This window comes from Jaculus jaculus, chromosome 17 (assembly GCF_020740685.1).
Source record: "Jaculus jaculus isolate mJacJac1 chromosome 17, mJacJac1.mat.Y.cur, whole genome shotgun sequence".
NCBI classification, from domain to species: Eukaryota; Metazoa; Chordata; class Mammalia; order Rodentia; family Dipodidae; genus Jaculus; species Jaculus jaculus.
In genome coordinates this window covers 24955277-24979009 of record NC_059118.1, presented here as the reverse complement: position 1 = coordinate 24979009, position 23733 = coordinate 24955277, and positions in this window count along the sequence as shown.

Sequence of the window (23733 nt, the reverse complement as noted above, 5' to 3'; positions counted from 1 at the left end):
AGGGTGCTCACTCTGGGCTTGGCTAACTATCAGCAACTTGAAGATCCTGTGTCCCCATCTCCCGTCAGGCAGTCTGGGCTTGTCTGGGCTTCTGAGCCATGTCCTGCCCTGTCTATACCACAGCTCAGCTCAGTATCTGCCAGTGATGCCAGGCTCCCCAGGATCTGCCTCGGCAGGAGGTATACCGGTGCCCCCCACCCCTGCCCAGCCTGGTAGAAATCAGATAGATGCGCAGGGCAAGAGGGTGGAATTGTTCCTCACCTTTCCCCTTTCTGCAGACTCCCTGCCTCCGACATCTCCGTATATTAAGGCCAAGCCATGGTTTAGAATACTTTCTCTGAACCCCTAGCACGGGTCTTTTTGCACATGTGTGCACTGTGTGTGTATAAGCATGTTTGTATGTGTGTGTGTGTGTGTTCCTGCGTGTATGTGTGGAAGCCAGGGTTTGATGTTACGTAGCTTCCTCAGTCTCTCTCCGACTTTTTCTTTGAGAGACAGTCTCTGACTGAACCTCAAGTTCACAGATTCAGGTAGATGATCCTAGCCAGCCTGCACTAGGGATCCTCTTGTCTCTGTCTCTCCAGCACCGGCATTAAAGACGCACACCACCAGACCCAGCACTGCACAGGGGTGCTGGGAATCAGGTCCCCATGCTTGCGTAGTAAGCCCTTCATCCAGCTGAGCCATCTCCCCAGCCCAGGAGGGAGAGTCTTGCGATGTGGACACTTGAAGACAGGTGGTGGGTCACTTTGGGCGGCAGCAGAATGCCACTCTACAGTTTGTTCATCTCCAGAGAAGGGAAGAAGAGGCTGGACACGGGGCGGGGGAGCACATGCCTTTAATCCCAGCACTCGGGAGGCAGAGGTAGGAGGATCACCGTGAGTTCGAGGCCACCCTGAGACTCCATAGTGAATTCCAGGTAAGCCTGGGCTAGAGTGAGACCCTACCTCGAAAAACAAAACAAAAGGAAGAAGAGTGACCCAGGAACAGGTCCCGAGGTACAAGAGAGCAGGGGATCATGGTCCAAGAGATAATTTCCACTGCTCCTTGAGTGTTGTGCAACTCCTGAGTGTGCGCTGGAGGCAGATGATGGAGACCCAGGCCGTGGAGAACAGGGTTTCCTGACGCAGGAAGCAGGGGCTCCCCAGGCTCACACTGCTGAGACTGGGCACCTAGAGAGACCGGAATATCTCCCAGCAGAAGAATATCCCATGGGTGCAGGTTGAATTGGCCAGGTGAGAAAAAGATACTAGGGCAGGAGATGGACCAGAGTGAGCAAGAGACCAGCGCAAATTCTATGTAGCTAGACGATGGAAAGCCGAAGAGAGGGGGCCGGAGCGGGAGAACCCCAGGAAGGGCTTGATACCCGGAAAGGGACTCTGGTCAGATGGCCATTGGGTGAGCAGGAACATGACTTCCTCTGGGATTCCTGGTCATGTTTCTAGGAAAATGCCCTCCTGAGTGTTCACTTCTTCTTTTTTTAAATATTTATTTATGTTTTATTTATTTGAGACGCACGCACGCGCACACACACACACACACACACACACACACACACACACAGAATGGGCACACCAGGGCCTCCAGCCACTGCAAAAGAACTCCAGACACACGTGCCATTTTGTGCATCTGGCTTATGTGGGTCCTGGGAAATCCAGCCGGGGTCCTTTGGCTTTGCAGGAAAACGCCTTAAGTACTAAGCCGTATCTCCAGCCCCTGAGTGTTCACTTCTGCTCTGATCCCCTGAGCTCTAAGCCACGACTGTACCTTTAATACTACAGAAGTGTGCCATGTCCCCCTGGGTCAGGACAGCCAAACCTACACTTCACTTTCGTAACCACACGGGGAGCTTGTTTTGCAAATTGGCACCTGAGGTTCTAGGTGGCACAACAATTTGACCTCTGGCACTCTCTCCTTGTCCCCCATCTGCTTTCTATCCCAGCTTTTCTGCAGCCTGTCCGTGGGGCCCGGGAAAAGGGCACAGCCATTAGGCTTAAGTCTGGCCCCCTAGGCACCCGATCACAGACATGCTGGACACTGATTTCTCTCCCAACAGGCAGGCACCAAGAGCTCCTGGACAGAGAGTGGAGACAGAGGAAGGGACTGACTAAAGCTACCAGATCACAGTGCCCTGCTGCTCCCACTCATGCTAAAGATAAGCTGAGGGGTGAGGAGACGGCTCAGCACTTACAGGCACTTGCTTGCAATGCTCGTGACCCAGGGTTTCAGTCCCCAGATTCCACGTAAAGCCAGATGCACACAAAGTGGGGTGTGTGTCTGCTGTTTATTTGCAGTGGCAACAGGTCCTAGTACATGTTTTTTTTTTTTTTTTCTCTCTCTCCCTCTCTCTCCTTTCCTTGCAAATAAATAAAAAAATATTTGAGCCAGGCATGGTGGTGCACGCCTTTAATCCCATCACTCAGGAGGCAGAGGTAGGAAGAGCCTTGTGAGTTCAAGACTGCCCTGAGACTACATAATAAATTCCAGGTCAGCCTGGGCTAGAGTGAGACCCTACCTCAAAATACAAACACACACACGCACACACACACACACACACACACACACACATAATATTTTTAAACTTTTATTTATTTACGAGAGAGAGAGAGAGAATTGGCACACCAGGGCCTCCAGCTGCTGCAAACAAACTCCAGATGCATATATCACCTGTACATCTGGTTTAAGAAGGTCCTGGAGGCACTGAACCTGGATCCTTTGGCTTTGCAGGAAAGTGCCTTAAATGCTAAACCATCTCTTCCAGCCCCTACATTTTTAAAAAATAGTTTAAAACTTTTATTTACTTGAGACACACAGAGAGAGAGAATGGCGAAATATGTATTTATATATTTTTAATTTTTATTTATTTATTTGAGAGAGAGACACACACACAGAAATAGGCAAGTAGAGAGAGAGAATGGACACACCGGAACTCCAGCCCCTGCAAACAAACTCCAGATGCATGTGCCCCCTTGTGCATTTGGCTTACATGGACCCTGGAGAATTGAACCTGGGTCCTTTGGCTTTGCAGGCAAATGCCTTAACCACTAAGCCATCTCTCCAGCCTCTCTCTCTCTCTCTCTCTCTGTCCACATATATATATATATATACACACACACACACACACATATATATGTTATATATATATGTTATATAATATATATGTATATAAATAATTTTTTTGTTTATTTTTATTTATTTATTTGAGAGCGACAGACACAGAGAGAGAAAGAGACAGAGAGAGAGAGAATGGACGCTCCAGGGCCTCCAGCCACTGTAAATGAACTCCAGACGCATGTGCCCTCTTGTGCATCTGGCTAACATGGGTCCTGGGGAATTGACCTTCGAACCGGGGTTCTTAGACTTCACAGGCAAGCGCTTAACCACTAAGCCATCTCTCCAGCCCTATTTATATTTTTTAGAAGTTGGTCCAGGAGGCTAGGCTGAGACTACTGATCCCTTGGTCTTCTGGACAGGATTGGGAGAGGACAGGCTGTGACCAGATTAGCCCTCTTATATGCTTACAGAGGTGGCTTTTCCCATCCCTGCTGGGATCCTGCAGATGGAGTTGCCTGGCCAGCTCATGACAATCTCAAGTATTGAACTCCAAGGTCACCAGCCCCTTCCTCCCCCAAATACCTGGTGCTTTGTTACACCCCTGGGAACGCATTCTCATTTGGCTTCCAGGAAGGATGGAGGCCCCAGCACCTCATGAATCTGCAGTCAGAATCCCCGCTGGCATGCTAGGTATTTTTACAATTGTTCTCAATCCCATTATCTGGCTTTCTGGACAGCTCAGTGGCTCCTGTTAGCTGAATACGTGACTAGCCACCAACCATCCTCTCCAGGGAATGCCAGGGAGAGAGAGAGGGGTGCTGGGCTGTGGAACCACTATCCAATTAAGTCCCTCTCCTGGGACCTTGGCCATGGAATAAACACGGTGAGGACAAAAAAAAAAAAAAAAAGGAAGGGAGTGGTCTCGAAGAGCAGGATAATTGTAAACAATGGGCTGTGTTTCAAGGCAAAACAAAAGTAAAATTAGGAATCCTCACCTATGCTGAGGTGGGCTTTTGGGGGGATGCAACTGCCTTTGAATCAGCCATACTCCAGTAAGTAACTCCTCACCTGTGTTCTGTAAGTGGCCCCAATAAACTCACTGGTTCTCAGAGAACAAAACAATAATGACAGAAAGGTACAATTCCAGGGCGGAGGGGCTGGGCGGGCCTCAGAGGTTGCTCATTGCCTCTAGCCAGCACTAACACACGAGTCATTTTACACTCTCCTGCTTTCTTATCTGCTCTGTTCATTCAGCAGATATTCACTGAACACTCACCACATGTCGGTTACTATTCCAGATGCTGGGGCTCCATCATCTGGAACAGGGGCGAGCCCTTCGTCTCAGAGGCACCCTCTCTGTCAGGACATGACTGAAAATGGCAAACTGTCGTAAGTGCTAGGGAAAGCAGGCAGGGCAGCACAGTAAGATAAACGGGGTGCGTTTGGGGGTGCTGCTTGTTGCCAGCAACAGTGAACAGAGAGCAGCTAGAGTAAAGGCCTTTGGAAACAGTTGGAATAGAGCTGAGGGGAGGCTAGTGAGAGAAGAAGGGGCGATAGGTGGCCTGGTCACTGGCTCACTATAAGGAAAATGAAATGGGAAGCCGGTGGGGGGGGGGGGGGCTGCAGTGGCATGATCGTCCCTTGTGCCTGTGAGAAGCCCTGAAAGGCAGGGTCAGTCTGGAGCTACTGACAAGGAGTGCAAAACTTCTCCTGGAGCTGGGGAGACGGCTCAGCAGTTCAGGAGCTTGCCTGCAAAACCTAATGCCCCAAGTTTGGTTCCCCAGTACCCACAGAAAGCCAGGCGCACAAACAGGCACAAGCAAATGGAGTTTGTTTGCAGCTACTAGAGGCCCCGGCATGCCCACTCTCTCTCTCTCCGTTTGCAAATGGAAAAAAAAAAAAAAAAAAAAAGTTCTAGGGCTGGTGAGATGGCTTAGCTGTTAAGTCACTTGCCTGCAAAGCCAAAGGACCCAGGTTTGATTCCCCAGAATCCATGTAAAGCCAGATGCACAATGTGGTGCATGCATGTGGAGTTTGTTTACAGTGGCTACAGGCCCTAGTATACCCATTTTTTCTCTCCTTCTCCCTTCTTTCTCTGCCTCTTTCTCTCCTCTCTTCCTCTCTCTCAAATACATAAAAAATAAATAAAAATATTTTTAAAAAAGTTCTAGTGGGCCTGGAGAGATGGCTTAGCGGTTAAGCGCTCGCCTGTGAAACCTAAGGACCCCGGTTCGAGGCTCCATTCCCCAGGACCCATGTTAGCCAGATGCACAAGGGGCCGCACGCATCTGGAGTTCATTTGCAGTGGCTGGAAGCCCTGGTGCACCCATTCTCTCTCTCCATCTTTGCCTCTTTCTCTTTCTGTCGCTCTTAAATAAAATAAATAAAAATGAAAGAAAAAGTTCTAGTGGATGAATGAATGAATGGCCATGATCACACCTTCCCAAAGAAATAGGCAGGAGGTACATGTGGACAAATATACCTCCAACCTGCTAGTTGGATCTACACCAGAGGTTCATGTCCAGAACGCCTGGAGAGCTTTTCAAGATCCTCATGCAGACAGCAATCCTCCCTTCATGAGTCTCAGGGTAGTAGTGGGTAGGAGGGCTCTGGGTGGGACCTGGCATGAGTTATGGGATGCTTGTCTTCCTTCCTTCCTTCCTTTCTGCTTCTTTCTTCCTTCCTTCCTTTCTTCCTTTCTCTCTCTTTCTTTCTCTCTCTCTTTCTTTCTTTCTTTCTTTCTTTCTCCTTCCCTCCCTTCTTTCCTTCCTTCCTTCCTTCCTTCTTTCTTTTTTGCAAGGTAGGTCTCACTCTAGCCCAGGGTGGCCTGGAATTCACTATGTAATCTCTGGCTGTCTTCAAACTCACGGTGATCCTCCTACCTCAGCCTCCCTAGTGATGGGATTAAAGGCGTGCGCCACTAAACTCAGCTGATGTTTTTCCGTGTGTGTATGTGTGTGTGTGTGTGTGTATGCAGGTGCACATGTGTGTACGAGTGTGTGTGCGTGCATGCGTGTGGATGCCTGAGGTGTCCGCCTCCGGAACGCTGCCCACCATCTCAGAGACAGGCTCTCTGGTTGCCCTGGCGCTCATCAGTTAGGCCAGACCAGCTGAACAGGGAGGGAGCCCCAGGGACCCTTTGAATTCCGCCTCCCCAGGGTTTTCCTGACAGGCACTCAGTACTACACCTGGCATTTCTACATGGATCTTGGGGATGGAATGAGGGCTTGTGCAGCAAGCAAGCACTCTGTTGCCTGACCAATCTCCCCAGCTCGAGTGAGGGGTGCTTTTTATTATCCATTTATTTGTTTTATTTATTTGCAACCAGAGAGACAGTGTGTGGGAGAGCGAGTAAGGGCGCTCCCCGTTTTCTAGCTGCTGCTAACAAACTCCAGATGCGCATGCACCGCTTCGTGCATCTGGCTTTACGTGAGTACCGGGGAGTCAAACCCTGGCCAGCAGGCTTTGCAAGCAAACACCTTTCGCAGCTGAGCATGTCTCCGGCCCCCAGGAAGGGATTCCTACATGCATCCACTCCCCACTGAGAAGCATCATTCTACACGTTCTCAGATAAATACCCCGCACCTGGCGTCGGCGCCAGCTCCAGTGCCCACATTTGGAGTTATCATAAATAAATGACCTTCCTGGGAACTGGAGATCTCAAGCTGTGACTTCTTGTCTCCCCACCTGTGTCCCCAAGCCCTGCCAGGACGTCTGAATGGGTCCCTTCCACCTGATCTATGTACCTTATCTGCGCGGGACCAGCGAGATTTCAGGGTTTCTAGAGACAGACTGACTATTATGACCCTGTACGTTTCTGCAGAGCCCTGAGCCCACAGTGCCCCTCCCCAAATGAGAGCTGATGAATGAGGCTGTGCTAGAGAGTCCAGCACCCCTAAAAGAAAAAGACTCCCCAGCCTGGGAAGCAGGAGGCATGGGGGGTTGTAAGAGGGGTGGAGGGAAGCAGGTCTGTCACTTCCTCTTCCTCACAGGAGAAGGTGTGGCTGGTCCCCACATTCCAGCTCTCCCCCCCAACCAAATGTTGCTTGCAGGAAAAGCTCGGTCTACAAAAATGAGGATAGGGGACGCCCCCACCCCTTCTGGAGCCCCTGAGGCTCCGGTGTAGATTTGCAGGGCCTAGTGGATTCCTGGCCTCTGGCCTGCAGGTGTTGGCTGCCTGAGATTTTTGTCTATAGAAGCAGTAAAGAGTTCCTCATTAGCTTACATACTTGGAATAGGTATGATCATTTCCCCCTCTTCCCAGAATTCAATAAAGGCCAGAGATTCCACAAGGCATCTGACTCAACTCAATTTCCTCCTTTCTCTTGCGTCTCCACCCTTATGACCCTGAAAAGACAGCCCAGAATTCTGGGTTCAGCACTCAGGCCCCTCCCAGGCTGCTGCCACTCCGGGTGATCAGGAATCCTCAATCCGGTTGACCCAGGAGTCACTTGGTGTGCCCCGGCTGAGTGGGTTAGCTCTGCACTGTAAGAGATTGGTGATTGGGTAGTTAAGGGCCCAGAAACCAGGGTTGAAATCCTGGCTCCTCTAACTTACCAATTCTGTAGAAAGTGGGTACCCTTTCACCTGTTTCCTCGTGTGTAAAATGGGTGTGTTAATAGTTTCTTTTCTTTAAGGTGGCTGGGGAGTAAGTGAACCATGCACAGAGAGCACCTTATAAGTAATAACTATAATTATTGCATTTCCATTAGTACTAAGCACTTGACATAGCACTTGACTCTACTATTAAATGTTCCAGGATCCTGAACTAAAGGGAGAAGGCATGTTCCAGGCAAGCAGAGAAGAGACTCTGGGCTGTGTGGTTAAATATAGGATTCAAGGGCTAAGGAGTTAAGTCAATGAGTAAAGTGTTTGCCTTAAAGGCATGAGAATCTGAGTTTGAGCCCCAGTACCCACATAAATGTCAGGTTTGGAAGCACACCCTTATGATTCCAGCTCTAGGGAGGCAGAGATCAAGGATTTCTAGAGCTTTCTGGCCAACCAGACTAATCTGTGAGCTCCAGGCCAATGAGAGACCATGTCTCAAAGAGGTGGTGGTGGGGGAGGGGCACTATAGAGATGGCTTAGAGGTTAATGCCTTTGCCTGCAAAGCCAAAGGATGGTGGTTCAATTCCCCAGGAGTACAAGGGGGCACATGCATCTGAAGTTGGTTTGTGGTGGCTAGAGGCCCTGGCATGCCACATTCTCTCCCTCTCTCTGCCTCTTTCTCTCTCTATCTCAAATAAATAAATAAAAATTTAAAAAAAATAAAGTTAAAAAATATTTTAAAATGGGAAGATGACAAGGAAACAAGAGAAGCAGAGCTTGTCCTAAGAGGCTCTGGGGGCCTTGCCTGGGCGAGATCTAGCCTTGGTCCCCAGCATTTGACATGGCTGGGGACCCCCGAACAATTACCCAGGCAGCACTGCTTGTTCTTTGTTTGTGTGTGCTTCTAGGCATCATAGTTATGTCTTCTTCTCTGCCTAAAATCTATGAAAACACTACATTCACGAAGAGGGTATGTCCACTTGCCGTTGACATCACCTCCTGACCCTCCGGTTTCCCCTGACTCAGGCTTGGGAAGCCATCCATCCTTCCTGGCGATAACAGGGCCTGATGGCGAAATCACGAATATGTTGGTCAAGTTTTCAAAATTTCAGTCCAATAGCAGGAATAAGTTCAAGAGGTCTATGGCACTACAAGGTAACTATGATTAGTCACAATATACTATATATTGAAAATTGCTGGCTGGGGAGATGGCTTAGTGGCTGAGACACTTGTCTGTGAAGCCTAAGGGCCCAGGCTCAACTTTCCAGAACCCACATAAGCCAGATGCACAAGGTAGGGCATGTGTCTGGAGTTCATTTGCAGTGGCTGGAGGCCCTGGCAAGCCCATTCTCACTCTCTCTCATAAATAAATAAATAAATAGAAGGCTGGGGGGAATGACTTAATGGTTAAGGCACTTGCCTGCAAAGCCAAAGGAGCCAGGTTTGATTCCCCAGGATTCACGTAAGCCAGCTGCACAAGGTGGCACATGTGTCTGGAGTTCGTTTGCAGCAGCTGAAGGCCCTAGCATGCCCATTCTCTCTTTCTCTTTCTATCTGCCTCTCTCCCTCGAATAAATAAATAAATAAATAAATAGGGGCTGGAGAGATGGCTTAGCGGTTAAGCGCTTGCCTGTGAAGCTGAAGGACCCCGGTTTGAGGCTCGGTTCCCCAGGTCCCACGTTAGCCAGATGCACAAGGGGGCGCATGCGTCTGGAGTTCGTTTGCAGAGGCTGGAAGCCCTGGCACGCCATTCTCTCTCTCTCCCTCTATCTGTCTTTCTCTCTGTGTCTGTCGCTCTCAAATAAATAAATTAAAATAAATAAATAAATAATTTTAAAAATACATATATACATACATATATATATATAATTGTTAGTAATATATTACCAGTACTCCCACCACAAAATAATTTATCTGCAATATATGTTAATTTCCCAAATGTTGTATAAAGAGATACTTTTTTGATTTTATTGTTTGGTTTTTCAAAGTAAGGTCTCTTTGTAGCTCAGGCTAACCTGGATCTCATTTTGTAGTCCCAGGCTGGCCTTGATCTCACAGAGATCCTCCTACCTCTGCCTCCCATGGGTGCTGAGATTAAAGGCCTGTGCCACCATGCCCAGCAAGGTATACAATTTTTGTTTTCCAGTTTAAAATTTTAAAGTGCATTGATGGGGGTGTGAGGGGGGCCGAGAGCAGCGAGCTCAGACAAGGTCAGCCAGGGCGACTCCAAACCCCACCCTGGAAGTCAACAGTGAAGGCTTTTGTGAGCAGAGCCCCCAATGTTCCACCCTGGCCACCGCAGGTGAGTGACCACCATTACTGGGCTCTGCAGGAGAGGACAAGGGCAGCCTGTGCAGATTGGGCGTCCTCAGCTTTGGCCACGGGCCCCTTCCTCTCCCGCAGCCTCCAGGCTCCAGCTCTGCTGGGGCACAAGCGGGCAAAAGCACCATCCCTGGAGAGAAAGAGCTTTTAGCAGAGCTGAGGGTGACTCATATGTTGAATTATTTGTGGATAACTGGATTGTCTTCCATTAGTAAAAAATATGCAGAGGGAGGAACGTGGAGAGGAAACACATTATCTGACTGCTGGCTCCAAGAATCTTGTAAGGCAGGTGTTACTGTACCCATTGTACAGATATGGTAAAGGTGCCTATCATGGTCATTTCTACCAGGATCAGAGCTAAGCCAGGAGAGCAGATCTGACTTGAAAACTGCTGCTTTCATTCCAAAGCATAAGATTCCTAAGTATGCTACTTCAGCACAGCAATCGCCATGGATTGATTGATAGTTTTTTAATTTTTTTTCAACTTGAGAGAGAGAGAGGTGGTATGCATGCCTGTAATTCCAGCACCCTGGAGGTTGAGGCAGGAGAAGGACTGCATAGCAAGACCCCAACTCATAAAACCCAACAGTCAACCACTTTGACATATTCTTTCACCCTATGGGCATATCACTCAGCCATCATTGAACATTTGGGCATTTAAAAAGATATTTTATTTATTTGCAAGGAGAGAGAGCGGGAGAGCGAAAACCAGGGCCTCCAGCCACTGCGAACAGACTTCACGCGCATGCGCACTTTGTGCACCTGGCTTTATGTGGACACTGAGGAACTCCGGTTGTTAGGTTTTGCAGGCATGCTCCTTAACCACTGTTAACGGTTGAGCCACCTCTCCAGCCCAAGGTGTTTTGTTTTGTTTTTTTTAATTATTTATTGGGCTGAAGGGGTGGCATTTGCCTGCAAAGCCAAAGGACCCAGGTTCCATTCCCCAAGACCCGCATTAGCCAGATGCACAGGGCATCACTGTGCCCTGACCAGGCCTGCTATAGCACAAAGCTTTCTAAGGTCCCCAGGAAGGCTCAAGCTATCAGAAAGCTATGTCCTCTGCCCCTCCTTGTTGCCTCCCGTGCTAAGACTGACCCCCCACCCACCCACCCACTCAGGCCACAAAACCAGAAGTCAGGAGGGTGTCTTACGATTTTTTGGTGAAGTAGTCCTGGGCCCACAGACACCCATATAGCACCAAGGGTCAGTCATGATTCCAGATGGGATGGGAGCAAGTTCCCTGCAAAGGGCCCAGGGTCGCTAGAGCTTGGTCTCCATTCCTTTGAGAAGCCCCTTCCGGAGAGTTCTGTGTCTGGAAGGGGAAGGGGGTCTTGGCAGGCTACCCGGCCCACAGTAGCCCCTAAGGTGATGGATGGGAGATCACATTTTCAGGATTCCTCTCTGCTCTACGTGTTTGCAAAGCAGATATTTGGGGAGGTTGGACTCCGGATTGCTTCATGGCTGCCAGCCCCGTGGGAAACGGCTTACATTCTTCACATAGCTGAAGGGCTGTGGAGCCACAGAGAGAACTACTTCGAGGCCTCTGGGGACCGAGGGAGATGAGCCATTGCCTTGGCATGCCTCCTTGGATGGGTTCCGGGATAGGACACACTCTGGACATTCTTTCCAAGAAGGCAGGGGGGTGGGAAGCCTTGAGAGGGGCTATTTGTGACACTCATCAGATGGCTTATGCAAGTCCAGACCTGAGGGTGCTTTCCAAGGCCACTTGTCCAGCCATTGCCCAGAGAAGCATGCCCAAGCCGGTAGAAATGGCCTGCGCAGCTGCTAAGGACGCCTTCCTGACAGATTTACTCTAGCCAGCAGGAATTTTTCTTTTCTTGTTTTGGTTTATCCAGGTAGGGTCTCGCCGTAGCTCAAGCTGACCTGGAAATCACTGTGTAGTCTCAGGGTGGCCTCGAACTCGCCGCAATCCTCCTACCTCCGCCTCCTGAGTGCTGAGATTAAAGGCATGCACCACCACACCTGGCTTTTCTCTCTTCTTTTATTTCCCTTTCTTTTATTTGACGTAGAGTCTCATGTAGCCCAGGCTGGCCTCAAACTTCCAATGTGGCTGAGGATGTCCTTGAAATCCGACCCTGCTGGCCTTCACTTCTCAAGTACTGGGGATTACAAATGTACCACTAAGTTTGGTTTGATGAGCGCTGGGGATGGAACCCGGGCTCTGCGCATGCTGGGCAAGCACTCTACCCACTGAAACTCAAGCCCGGCTCTAAAACTGGTGTTTGTTCTGAGGCAGGACTCACTGTAGCCCAGGCTGACCTGGAATTCATTATGTAGCCTCGAACTCCTGGTGATCCTCCTACCTCGGCCTCCTGAGTACTGGGATTAAAGGTGTGCGCACCACCATGCCTGGCTGCAAGGTTTTATTTTAGAAAAGAAAGCAAAGCAGAGAAACTTCTGCATCAGGAGGAGTCCTTCAACTTTTTTTTTTTTTATATTTATTTTGCATTTTTGCCCTTTTCTTTCCATAAAGAATGTGTGTCATTTTAAATCAAAATCAATGGCATGGGCTGGAGAGATGGCTTAGCGGTTAAACGCTTGCCTGTGAAGCCTAAGGACCCCGGTTCGAGGCTCGGTTCCCCAGGTCCCACGTTAGCCAGATGCACAAGGGGGCGCACGCGTCTGGAGTTCGTTTGCAGAGGCTGGAAGCCCTGGCGCGCCCATTCTCTCTCTCTCCCTCTATCTGTCCTTCTCTCTGTGTCTGTCACTCTCAAATAAATAAATAAAAATTAAAAAAAAAATCAATGGCATTATTTTTAGATACATACTTTAGGGCCAAGATACTTATCCCCTACTTGACACCAAGCTCCAGGATGCAACTTGCTTTCTTTTCAGAAAAATTATAATGTTGGCCTAGAGAGAGAGAGAGCTCAGCAGTTAAAGGCACTTGCTTGTAAAGCCTGATAGCCTGGGTTCAATTCCCCAGTATTCATGTCGAGCCAGATGTAGAAATGGCACCTGTGTCTGGAGTGCATCTGCAATGGTAGGAGGCCCTAGAGCACCCACACTCCCTCTCTCTATCTTCCTCTTTCTCTCTGTCTCTCACAAATAAATAAAATAAATCTTTTTTTTTTTAAAGAAAATTGGACCTGGGCTAGAGTGAAACTCTACCTTGCAATCCCGCACCCCTCAAAAAACAAAAACCAAAACAAGAAAGAAAACTAATGCTGGGGTGATGGTAATGGCTTTATGGCTAAGGCGCTTGACTGGGATCAGGTTCAACTCTCCAGTAGCCATATAAGCCAGATGCACAAGGGGGCACATGTGCCTGGGGTTCGTTTGCAGTGGTTAGAGGCCCTGGGCATGTCTCTGTCTGTCTGTCTGTCTCTCTCTCTTTCTCGTTCAAATAAATAAATCAGATATAAATACTTTTTAGAAAGAAAATTATAACGTTAGCTCTATATCCTCTTTCAGGCAGCTGATTCAATAATTAGCCACCCTGTTAAAGAGTAAGGAACGGTCAAACCTGTCACTGGCACATGTTTGTTTTTGGCCATGCTGGCTGGTGGCCAAAAGCCACTCCTATACACTTCCCAGAAACGAGAAGCAACATTCCTGAGACCACTCAGTTACAGGCAGCCTCAGAGGGCAAGCTGGACTTCAGTCAGGCTCTGCCCAATGCCAGAAAATGCGGGGCGAGAAGCTTTCGTTTCTGGCACTGCCTCTGTGGCCAGCAGGCAGGTCCCTCCTCACCCAGCGGGCGTGTGGCATGCGCCGCTGAGCCTCCGGGAAGCTGGCCTGACGTGTCCTAGACATGGCCACAGCTGGGCAGCGGGAGCCTTGACCATTCCTTCTTGCAGAAGAAAGGCACTGAGGCACAGGGCGGGCAAAAGCAACTCTCGGCTCAGTGACCGCATGAACGTGAAGCAGGCAGAGAAACGCTTTGCTCCCAGGGAGCTAAGGCCGGGTGTGGGAGCGGAATGAGAGCGCCCGAGCCCGGGAGGAGGAATGAGAGGCATGTCTCAGAAGCACGAGAGACCAACAGGTGTGGGTGCTGCAGGGCTCCAGGGAGAGAGTGCCTCCCGTTTGAGCTTCCTGTCCAAAAGAAATTCTAAACCCCAGCTGCAACTGAAGCTATCACCCAGAGAGCTTTTTAATTTTTTACATATTTTTACTTATCTACTCGAGAGAGAGAGAGAGAGAGAGAAGGAGAGATTGGGGAAGGAAGAGAATGGACACACCGAAGCCTCTTGCCGCTGCAAATAAACTTTAGATGCATGTGTCACTTTGTGCACCTGGCTTTTTCTGGGTGCTGGGAAATTGAACCTGGGCTGGCAGGCTTTGTAAGCAAGTGCTTTAATCCTCTGAGCCATCTCCCCAGCTCCCAGAGAGCTTTAAAAAAAAAATCCGAGTACTTAGCCAGTCATGGTGGAGCACACGTTCAATCCCAGCACTCCAGAGTGGTAGGAGGATCACTGTGAGTTCAAAGCCTGAGACTACAGCGTGAATTCCAGGTCAGCTTAGGCTAGAGTGAGACCCTACCTAAAAAAAAAAAATTTATTTTCTAAAAAAATTTTTGTTTATTTTTATTTATTTATTTGAGAGTGACAGAGAGAGAAAGAGACAGGTAGAGAGAGAGAGAGAGAGAGAATGGGTGTGACAGGGCCTCCAGCCACTGCAAACGAACTCCAAACGCGTGCGCCCCCTTGTGCATCTGGCTTACGTGGGTCCTGGGGAATTGAGCCTCGAACCAGGGTCCTTAGGCCTCACAGGCAAGCGCTTAACTGCTAAGCCATCTCTCCAGTCCTTATTTTATTTTTAAAAATATTTTATTTATTAATTTGACAGAGAGATGGAGAGAGAGAAAATGGGTGCACCAGACATGTGTGCCCCTTGTGCAGCTGGGTAATATGGGCCCTGGAGAATCGAACCTGGGTCCTTCGGTTTTGCAGGCAAATGCCTCAACTTCTAAGCCATGCCCCTCCAGCGCAAAAATAATTATTTTTTTGTTTTTTCAAGGTAGGGTCTGGCTGTAGCTCAGGCTGACCTGGAATTCACTATGTAGTCTCAGGGTGGCCTTGAACTCATGGTGATCATCCTACCTCTGCCTTCCACATGCTGGGATTAAAGGCATGCAGCACCACGCCAGGCCCACAAATAAATTTTTAAAAGGGGCTGGAGGGGCTGGAGAGATGGCTTAGCGGTTAAACGCTTGCCTGTGAAGCCTAAGGACCCTGGTTCGAGGCTCGGTTCCCCAGGATCCAAGTTACATTAGCTAGATGCACAAGGGGATGCACACATCTGGAATTGGTTTGCAGTGGCTGGAAGCCCTGGCACGCCCTTTCTCTGCCTCTTTTTCTCTCTGTCTGTCACTCTCAAATAAATAAATAACAAAAATTAAAATAAATAAGTAAAAATTTGAAAAGGGGGGCTGGAGACATAGAGACATGGCTTGGGGTTAAGTCACTTGCATACAAAGCCAAAGGACCCAGGTTCAATTCCCCAGGAACCACATAGCCAGGTGCACAAGGTAGGACATGCATCTGGAGTTCGTTTGCAGTGGCTGAAAGCCCTGGCATGCCCATTCTTTCTCTATCTGCCTCTTTCATCTCTTTATCTCTCTCACTCAAATAAATAAATAAAATAAAAATAAATATTTAAAAATAAAAAGATCATATATGTGTGTGTGTGTGTGTGTGTGTGTGTATGTATAAAATATGTGTGTATATATTTCATTTTCCAGGTAATGATCATATTCAGTCAGGCTGAAGAACCAGTGCTTTGAAGAGCTATCTGATGATGCAGCCTGGGCTCATCAAAAAAAGAGCAGGGTTCTCGATATGTGACTCATTAGTCACCTTGTCTCCACCAGACTCCTCACTTCTCCGATCTCTCCAATTTCCTGCCATCCTTCAAATTCATTTCAACCTTACTTCCTGGTGGAAGTCCCCTAGCTGCCCAGTCTCCATGAGTAGCTCCTTGGGAGATCCCCTGTCACTTAGGCACTGGGCTAATTATCAAACAGCCATGGGTTAGTTGATAGATGTTTGGCTGTCCAATGGACCCATGGGGGCAAAACTATGACCCCTCCCCTCATGATCATTTCTCCTAAACTGCTGAGCTACTTCCCATCACCATATATTGCCTACATTATATGCCCTGTGTTTCTAGGCTGTTATATGGCAAATTCCTCCACATCGAAAGTCAACAACTATTGCCAGCTTTATCAAGAGCAGCTGGGGGGCTGAAGAGATGGCTTAGTGGTTAAGGCATGCTTGCCTACAAAGCCAAAGGACCCAGGTTCGATTCCCCAGGACTCATGTTAGCCAGATGTACATAGTGGCACATGCATCTGGAGTTCATTTGCAGTGGCTATAGGCCCTGGTGCACCCATTTTCTCTCTCTGCTTCTTTATATACATACATATATATATATATATATATATATATATATATATATATATATATATGTGGTAGTTGGGCATGCAGTTCAATGGGAGAGAGAGAAATCACCAGTAGAATTACTCAACAGTGGACACTGCAAACCTTAAATTTGGCCAGTCAGGTCAAATAAGCCAACAGTGCAATAGTGGCACATCTGTTATGGGGAAAACCAACTGCTCTCTAATTGGACTGGAGGCCTGCTCCGTGGGAGGGAATACATCCATGATACTGAAAACCTACAACAGGGGTAGTCATGAGCCCTAGGGGTATAATGTCTGCTGCTGTCTGGCTAAATGTATATACTATGCGCATCAAACTGCCCAATAATCACTTCTCTTAATGTTCATACCATATATTAATGCTACTCTCACTTTTGGTTAGAGAACCTTCTCTTTTTACATGGCAGTGACCTTAGGATGACTCAGAAGGCATCATGGTGCTGAGAAGAAGTGACAAAGGAGTGCTCAGCACTGAAACATCTCTATCATACCTTCCAAGGCTCAGGGTCCCTTGAGGAAGAGGTGGCAGAAAAAATGTAAGAGCCAAAGGAAGGGTAGAACTGCTTACAATGTGCTCTTCCAGACACAAAATGGCCTGGACATCCATGACCTCACAGTGCCTGACACTACCTACACAAGACCATCATAATTGGAGGAAAATATCATGACATCAATATAAAAGAGAGACTGATTGAGAGGGGGAGGGGATGTGATGGAGAGTGAAGTTGCAAAGGGGCAAGTGGGGGGAGGGAGGGCATTACCATGGGTTATTGTTTATAATTATGGAAGTTGTCAATTTAAAAAAAAAGAAACAGGAAAAAAAAAAAAGCATCTGGGACAACTCATGAGAGGACATGGGGAGGATCCTCAGATCCCACCTGAGAGCTCTCAGACGCCCCCTGTGCTGGCTAAGCAAGGGCACAGGAGGTCTCAGGACCGCAGAGGGAGATGTAGTACTTACAGTGTAAAAGATCAAGGGATGATGAGCCCCGATAAAGCGCTGCCTTGAGGTCTCCGTGCTCTGTAAACAAGCCTCCCCCAGAGGCTGAGGGAAGAGCGTCCCTGGGGGAGCTCCTGAAATAGGGAGCTCCCCCTGAGCAGCTGTGGTGAGGGTGTCGTCCAGGGTGGGCTGAGGTTGCTCGGGTGCTGCAGCTGCTCTGGGGTCTCCACGCTCCGATGAGGAGCTTCTTGAAGCGTCCACGGGGAAGTCATCTTCCAGAAGGAATGAGACTTCTTGTGGTGTGGCTGCTCTGAGCTGTGGCTGAGGCAGGTGCATGGGCGAAGTAAACTTGACACAGGGAGCCCCATCAAAGTGGCCACTTCAGGGACTCCCCATTCCTATACATGACCCCTCTCTGTCCTCCGTAAGTAACCCCAGGAAACTCACCGGTTTGCCAGAACTGGTGTTAGTGTAATTGTACTTTGGTCTTCCATTGGAGCCCTGTCTGGTGTTTGTGTTTCCCCAAGGGAGAAGTTTCTCAGGACTTGGGCTGATTTACATCCTGAGAAATTTCAACATTTCTAGCAATCTTGATGAGATAGCTGAAAGAATATTTGATACAAATAAGTAGTTTTATAGCTGATCAGTGATTGTAGTCATAGAGCTATATATGGTGGGAATGGGGGTCAGTAATGGGTGGCTAGAGGAAGAGGTCCAAGAAATGCCTCTTGGGGTATGTGGTGGTTTGATTCAGGTGTCCCCATAAACTTATGTGTTCTGAATGCTACGTCCCCAGCTGGTGACACTTTGAGAATTGAAACCTCCTGGAGGTGACGTGTTGTTGGGGGCGGGCTTATGGGTATGATAGCCAGCTTCCCCTTGCCAGTGTTTGGCACACTCTCCTGTTGCTGTTATCCACTTGATGTTGGCCGGGGGGTGATGTCCACCCTCTGCTCATGCCATCCTTCCCCCTGCCATCGTGGAGCTTCCCCTTGAATCTGTAAGCCAAAATAAACCCTTTCTAGGCTGGAGGGATGGCTTAGTGGTTAAGGCGTTTTGCCTGCAGACCCAAAGGCCCCAGGTTCAATTCCCCAGGACCCACGTTAGCCAGATGCACAAAGGGGCACATGCATCTGGAGTTCATTTGCAGTGGCCCATTCTCTCTCTGTCATATAAATAAATAAATTAAAATATTAAGAAAAATAAACCCTTTCCTCCCACAAGCTGCTCTTGGTCATGTGTTTTTTCTGCCAGCAACAAGTTTAACTGCTGTCTCCAAGGAATATGAATGGGACTCATCCAACCAGCCCGTCCCAGTGTGGTCTCGTCTCTGCACTGCACATTTTCACAGACGTGGCAGCTCCACAAAGGCGGTGGGCACTGGGGTGGGCACTGGGGTGGGCACTGGGGGGAAGGTTGTTTTCTTCTAAAAGGACTTCAGAGGTTTGCTACATACTCCAGGGGACTTGAACATGGCACCCGAAGCACATATACTTATATCTGCTCTCTCCCAAAAAGTTTATCTTAAAAGCAGATACAGGACTGGAGAGATGGCTTAGGGGTTAAGGTGCTTGCCAGCAAAGCCAAAGGACACAGGTTCCATGCCCCAGTACCCACGTAAGCTGGAAGCACAGGGTGGCACATGCCTTTAATCCCAGCATTTAGGAGAAAGAGGTAGGAGGATTGCTGTGAATTCGAAATGTCCCTGAGACTACAGAGTAAATTCCAGGTAAGCCTGGGCTAAAGACTATACCTCAAAAAATAAAAACAAACTAATAAATGAATAAATAAATATATTTTTAGGCCGGGAGTGGTGGTGCAGGCCTTTAATTCCAGCATTTGGGAGGCAGAAGTAGGAGGATTTCTGTGAGTTCGAGGCCACCCTGAGACAACATAGTGAATTCCAGGTCAGCCTGGACTAGAGTGAAACCCTACCTCAAAAAACTAAAATAAATAAATAAATAAAAATTAAAAATAAACATTTTTAAAGTGAAAATAAAAATAGAAAGAAAGAAAGAAGATGCTGGTCATGGTGGTGCATGCCTTAAATGCCAGCACTCGGGAGGCAGAGGTAGGAGGATCACCGTGAGTTCAAGGCCACCCTGAGACTACATAGTGAATTCCAGGTCAGCCTGGGCCAGAGTGAGACCCTACCTTGAAAAACAACCAAACAACAACAACAACAACAAAAACCCCACAGTGGATACAATACCTGGGCTGGGGAGAAACGAGGTATTCCAGCAGGGCGGAGCCATAGGGGCCTCAGAGCTCACATGGTCCTCGGAATGCAAGTGGTCCTCTGAGTGTGGAGTGTAAGGAGGAATGAATGGGAGTGGTTTCAAAAAGACTGAAAGAGGGAACCGGGGGGGCCGGTGTGGTGGTCTGATTCAGGTGTCCCCCATAAACTTAGGTGTTCTGAATGCTAGGTTCCCAGCTGATGGAGATGTGGGAATTAACGCCTCCTGGAGGGAGTGTATTGTTGGGGGTGGGCTTATGGGTATTAAAGCCAGTTTCCCCGTGCCAGTGTTTGGCACACCCTTCTGTTGCTGTGGTCCATCTTATGTTGGCCCGGGGGTGATGTCCACCCTCTGCTCATGCCATCGTTTTCCCCTGCCATTGTGAAGCTTCTCCTCGAGCCTGTAAGCCAAAATAAACCTCTTTTTCCCAGAAGCTACTCTTGGTTGGGTGATTTCTACCAGCCATGTGAACCGGACTGCAACAGCCGGCGTATGAAGGGCCTTGAATCATGGACCAAGGGTGTGGACTCCAAGTTTCAGCACTGCGAGGAGGCGAGCTCGGTGTGCCCTGGGCAGGGAGCACAAGGCCAGTCAGGACGCTCCTGCAGGACCTTGAGAGATGGCCGGCGAGGGAGGCTGGAACCACCAGGGCCTCTGCCACTCCTGGGAAGACGCTTGTGACCCAATTCCATGGGGAAGGGGTGTTCTTGGGCCTGGGACTGGCACTGAAGAGTGCCTCCACAGATCACAGATCTACTTTTTAAAATTTTTTTTTAGTGAAAGCAAGAGAGAGAGAGAATTGGTGCTCCAGGGCCTCGACCACTGCAATGGAACTCCAGACACGTGCACCACCTTGTGCGCATACATGACCCTGTGGGCATGAGTTACTGTGTGCATCTGGCTTCTGGGGAGTAGAACCTGAGTCCTTAGGCTTTGCAGACAAGCACCTTAACCACTAAGCTAGCTCTCCAGCCCCAGCACAATAATTCTTAAATTATTTTCAATTTTTATTTTGTTAATTTTTGGGGAGAGGAGAGAGAGAAAATTGGCACACCAGGGCCTCAGCCACTAAATTTGAACTCCAGGTGCTGCCGTCACCCAGAGGGCATGTGCCACCTTGTATTTGTCTTGCCTCTGTGCTTTGGCTCATGTGGGATCTGGAAAGAGATCAAACCTGGGTCCTTAGGCTTCACATGCAAGCTCCTTAACTGCTAAGCCATCTCTCCAGCCCCACATCCACAGGTCTTACTCAAGACATGCATCCAGAGGTCCAATCCATCAATACTCCTGAGCCACTGAACTAACATCTGAATTAGCTCCCAAGTGTTGGGAGGGCCACCCTCACCTACGCTTAAAAAATTTATATATATATTTGAAAGGAGAGAGAGAGAGAATGAGAACAGTTGTGTCAGAGCCCCCTGCCATTGCAAACAAACCCCAGAAGCATACATCACTTTGCGCATCTGGCTTGATGTGGGTACTAGAGAATCAAACCCAGGGGGTCAGGCTTTGGAAGCAATCACCTTTAACCACTGAGCCATCTCACCAGCCCCCATGAAATTATTTTTTGTTTTGGTTTTCTAGGGTAGGGTCTCAGTCTAGCCCATGCTGATCTGGAACTCACTATGTAGTCTCAGGGTGGCCCTGTACTCAGCAGAAATCCTCCTACCTCTGCCTCCCAAATGCTGGAATTAAAGGCATGTGCTGCCATGCCTGGCCGAAATTTTCTTTTATATTTTATTTTTATTTTTATTTATTTATTTATTTGAGAGAGGGGCAGATTGTAATAAAGATAGGGAGAGAAAAAGAGAGAGAGAGAGAGAGAGAGAGAGAATGGATATGCCAGTTCCTCCAGCCACTGCAAACAAATTCCTGATGCATGTGCCACCTTGTGCATCTGGTTTATGTGGGTCCTGGGGAATTGAATCGTGGTCTTTTGGCTTTGCAGGCAAGTGCCTTAACTGCTAAGGCATTTCTCCAGCCCTGAAATATTTTTTATCAAGAAATTTTAGACGGGGCATGGTGGTGCATGCCTTTAATCCCAGCACTTGGGAGGCAGAGGTAGGAGGATCACCATGAGTTCAAGGTCAGTTTGAGACTACATAGTGAATTCCAGGTCAGCCTGGGCTAGAGGGAGACCTTGAAAAACAAAAAAAATGAAGGCTGGGAAGATTTTTTTTTCTTTTTTCGAGGTAGGGTCTCACTCTATCCCAGGCTGACGTGGAATCCACTCTGTATTCTCAGGCTGGCCTCGAATTTACAGCTATCCTCCTACCTCTGCCTCCTGGGTGCTAGGATTAAGAGCGTGTGCCACCATGCCCTGCTGGCACTTGCTTTTTGAAACCTAAGGACCCAAGTTCAATTCCCCAGTACCCATGTAAAGCCAAGTATTTAAGGTGGCACATGCATCTGGAGTTTGTTTGCAGTGGCTAGAGGCCCTGGTATGCCTATTTTCTCTCCCTTCCTCTCTTTTAAATTAATTAACTAACTAATTAATTTAAAAAAGCACTTGCTTGCAAAGCCTACCAGCCTGGGTCCAATTCCCTAGTAATCATATAAAATCAGATACACAAAATGGCACATGTATCTGGGGTTTGCAACAGCAAGGGTCCCTGGTGCACCCACATGCACTCACTCTGTCAAATAAATAAATATTAAAAAAAAAAAAATAGAAGCCGGCGTGGTGGCGCACGCCTTTAATCCCAGCACTCAGGAGGCAGAGGTAGGAGGATCGCCGTGAGTTCAAGGCCACCCTGAGACTACAGAGTTAATTCCAGGTCAGCCTGGACCAGAGTGAGACCCTACCTCGAAAAAACCAAAAAAAAAAAAAAAAAAAAAAAATAGGCCAGGTGTGGTGGCTCACGCCTTTAATCCCAACACTCGGGAGGCAAAGGTAGGAGGATCATCGTGAGTTCTAGGCCACCCTGAGAATACAGAGTGAATTGTAGGTCAGCCTAGACTAGAATGAAACCCTACCTTGCAAAAAATAAATAAATTAATTAATAATAATAATAATAATAATAAATAAATAAGGTGAAGACCGATCAAGAAAGATACCTGACTTCAACCTCTGGCCTCTACATGTACACATGTGTACACATGCCTAACATACATTCATAAACACACGCATGCACATGCATGTACATACGATATTCACACACATGTGGGAAAAAAAAAGTTAAGTGACTACCAGAGCAAAGATCTGTCTCTTAAGTCACTGAGGGATAAACTTCTTAACACAGCAACAGCCCCAAACAGAAAAACGAGTGGGAGATGCCAGGGCAGTTCCAGAAGAGGGAGTGCGGGGCCCAGGAGATGGCCCAGCTGTCACGAATGCTCGCTGCTTAAGCATCAGGGCCTGACTCTGGTCGAGTTAGACTCCCTAGGACCCACGACTGGAAGAACAGTCTGGGGAGCTGGAGGGATGGTTCAGTGGTTAAGGTGGCTGCCTGCAAAACCTAACGATGCAGGTTTGATGCCCCAGTGCCCAAGAACAGCCAGATGCACAAGGTGGTACATGTGTCTGGAGTTTGTTTGCAGTGGCTGGAGGTCCCGGCACGCCCATTCTGTTTGTCTCTCTCTCTCTCTCTCTCCTTGCAAATATTTAAATAAGAATATTTTTTTAAAAGCTGGAAGCCGGGTGTGGTGGCGCACGTCTTTAATCCCAGCACTCGGGAGGCAGAGGTAGGAGGATCGCCATGAGTTCGAGGCCACCCTGAGACTACATAGTGAATTCCAGGTCAGCCTGGGCCACAGTGAGACACTTCCTTGAAAAACCAAAACCAAAGGAAAAGTTGGAACGGACATGGCCATGCATGTCTGTTACCCCAGTGGTGGGGGACAGATCAGTATCGCTGGGGCCCCATGTTGAGATAGAGAGCCCCGTGTCCAGGAAGTACACAGATGAACAAGAAAGACAGGTACCCGCATGCTCAGGCCCAGCACACGTGTATTTGCACACACACATGCATATGCCACACGCAACACTCCATACAACACATCCTCTACACAGCACACGCATCAAAAACTAAAACTACACCAAGATATCATTGTTACCCAGCAGACTGGCAAAGATGTAAACGTTTGATTCAGCTTAGTGCTGGCAGGAAACCAGCCAGCTTGCGGGCTGCTGATGGGAATGTGGGTAGATGAAGCCCTGTGGAGAACCACCTGGCGTTAGCGCCCCATGTTACAAATTCCCGCGCTCTTGAAAAGGCAGAAAAATGTTA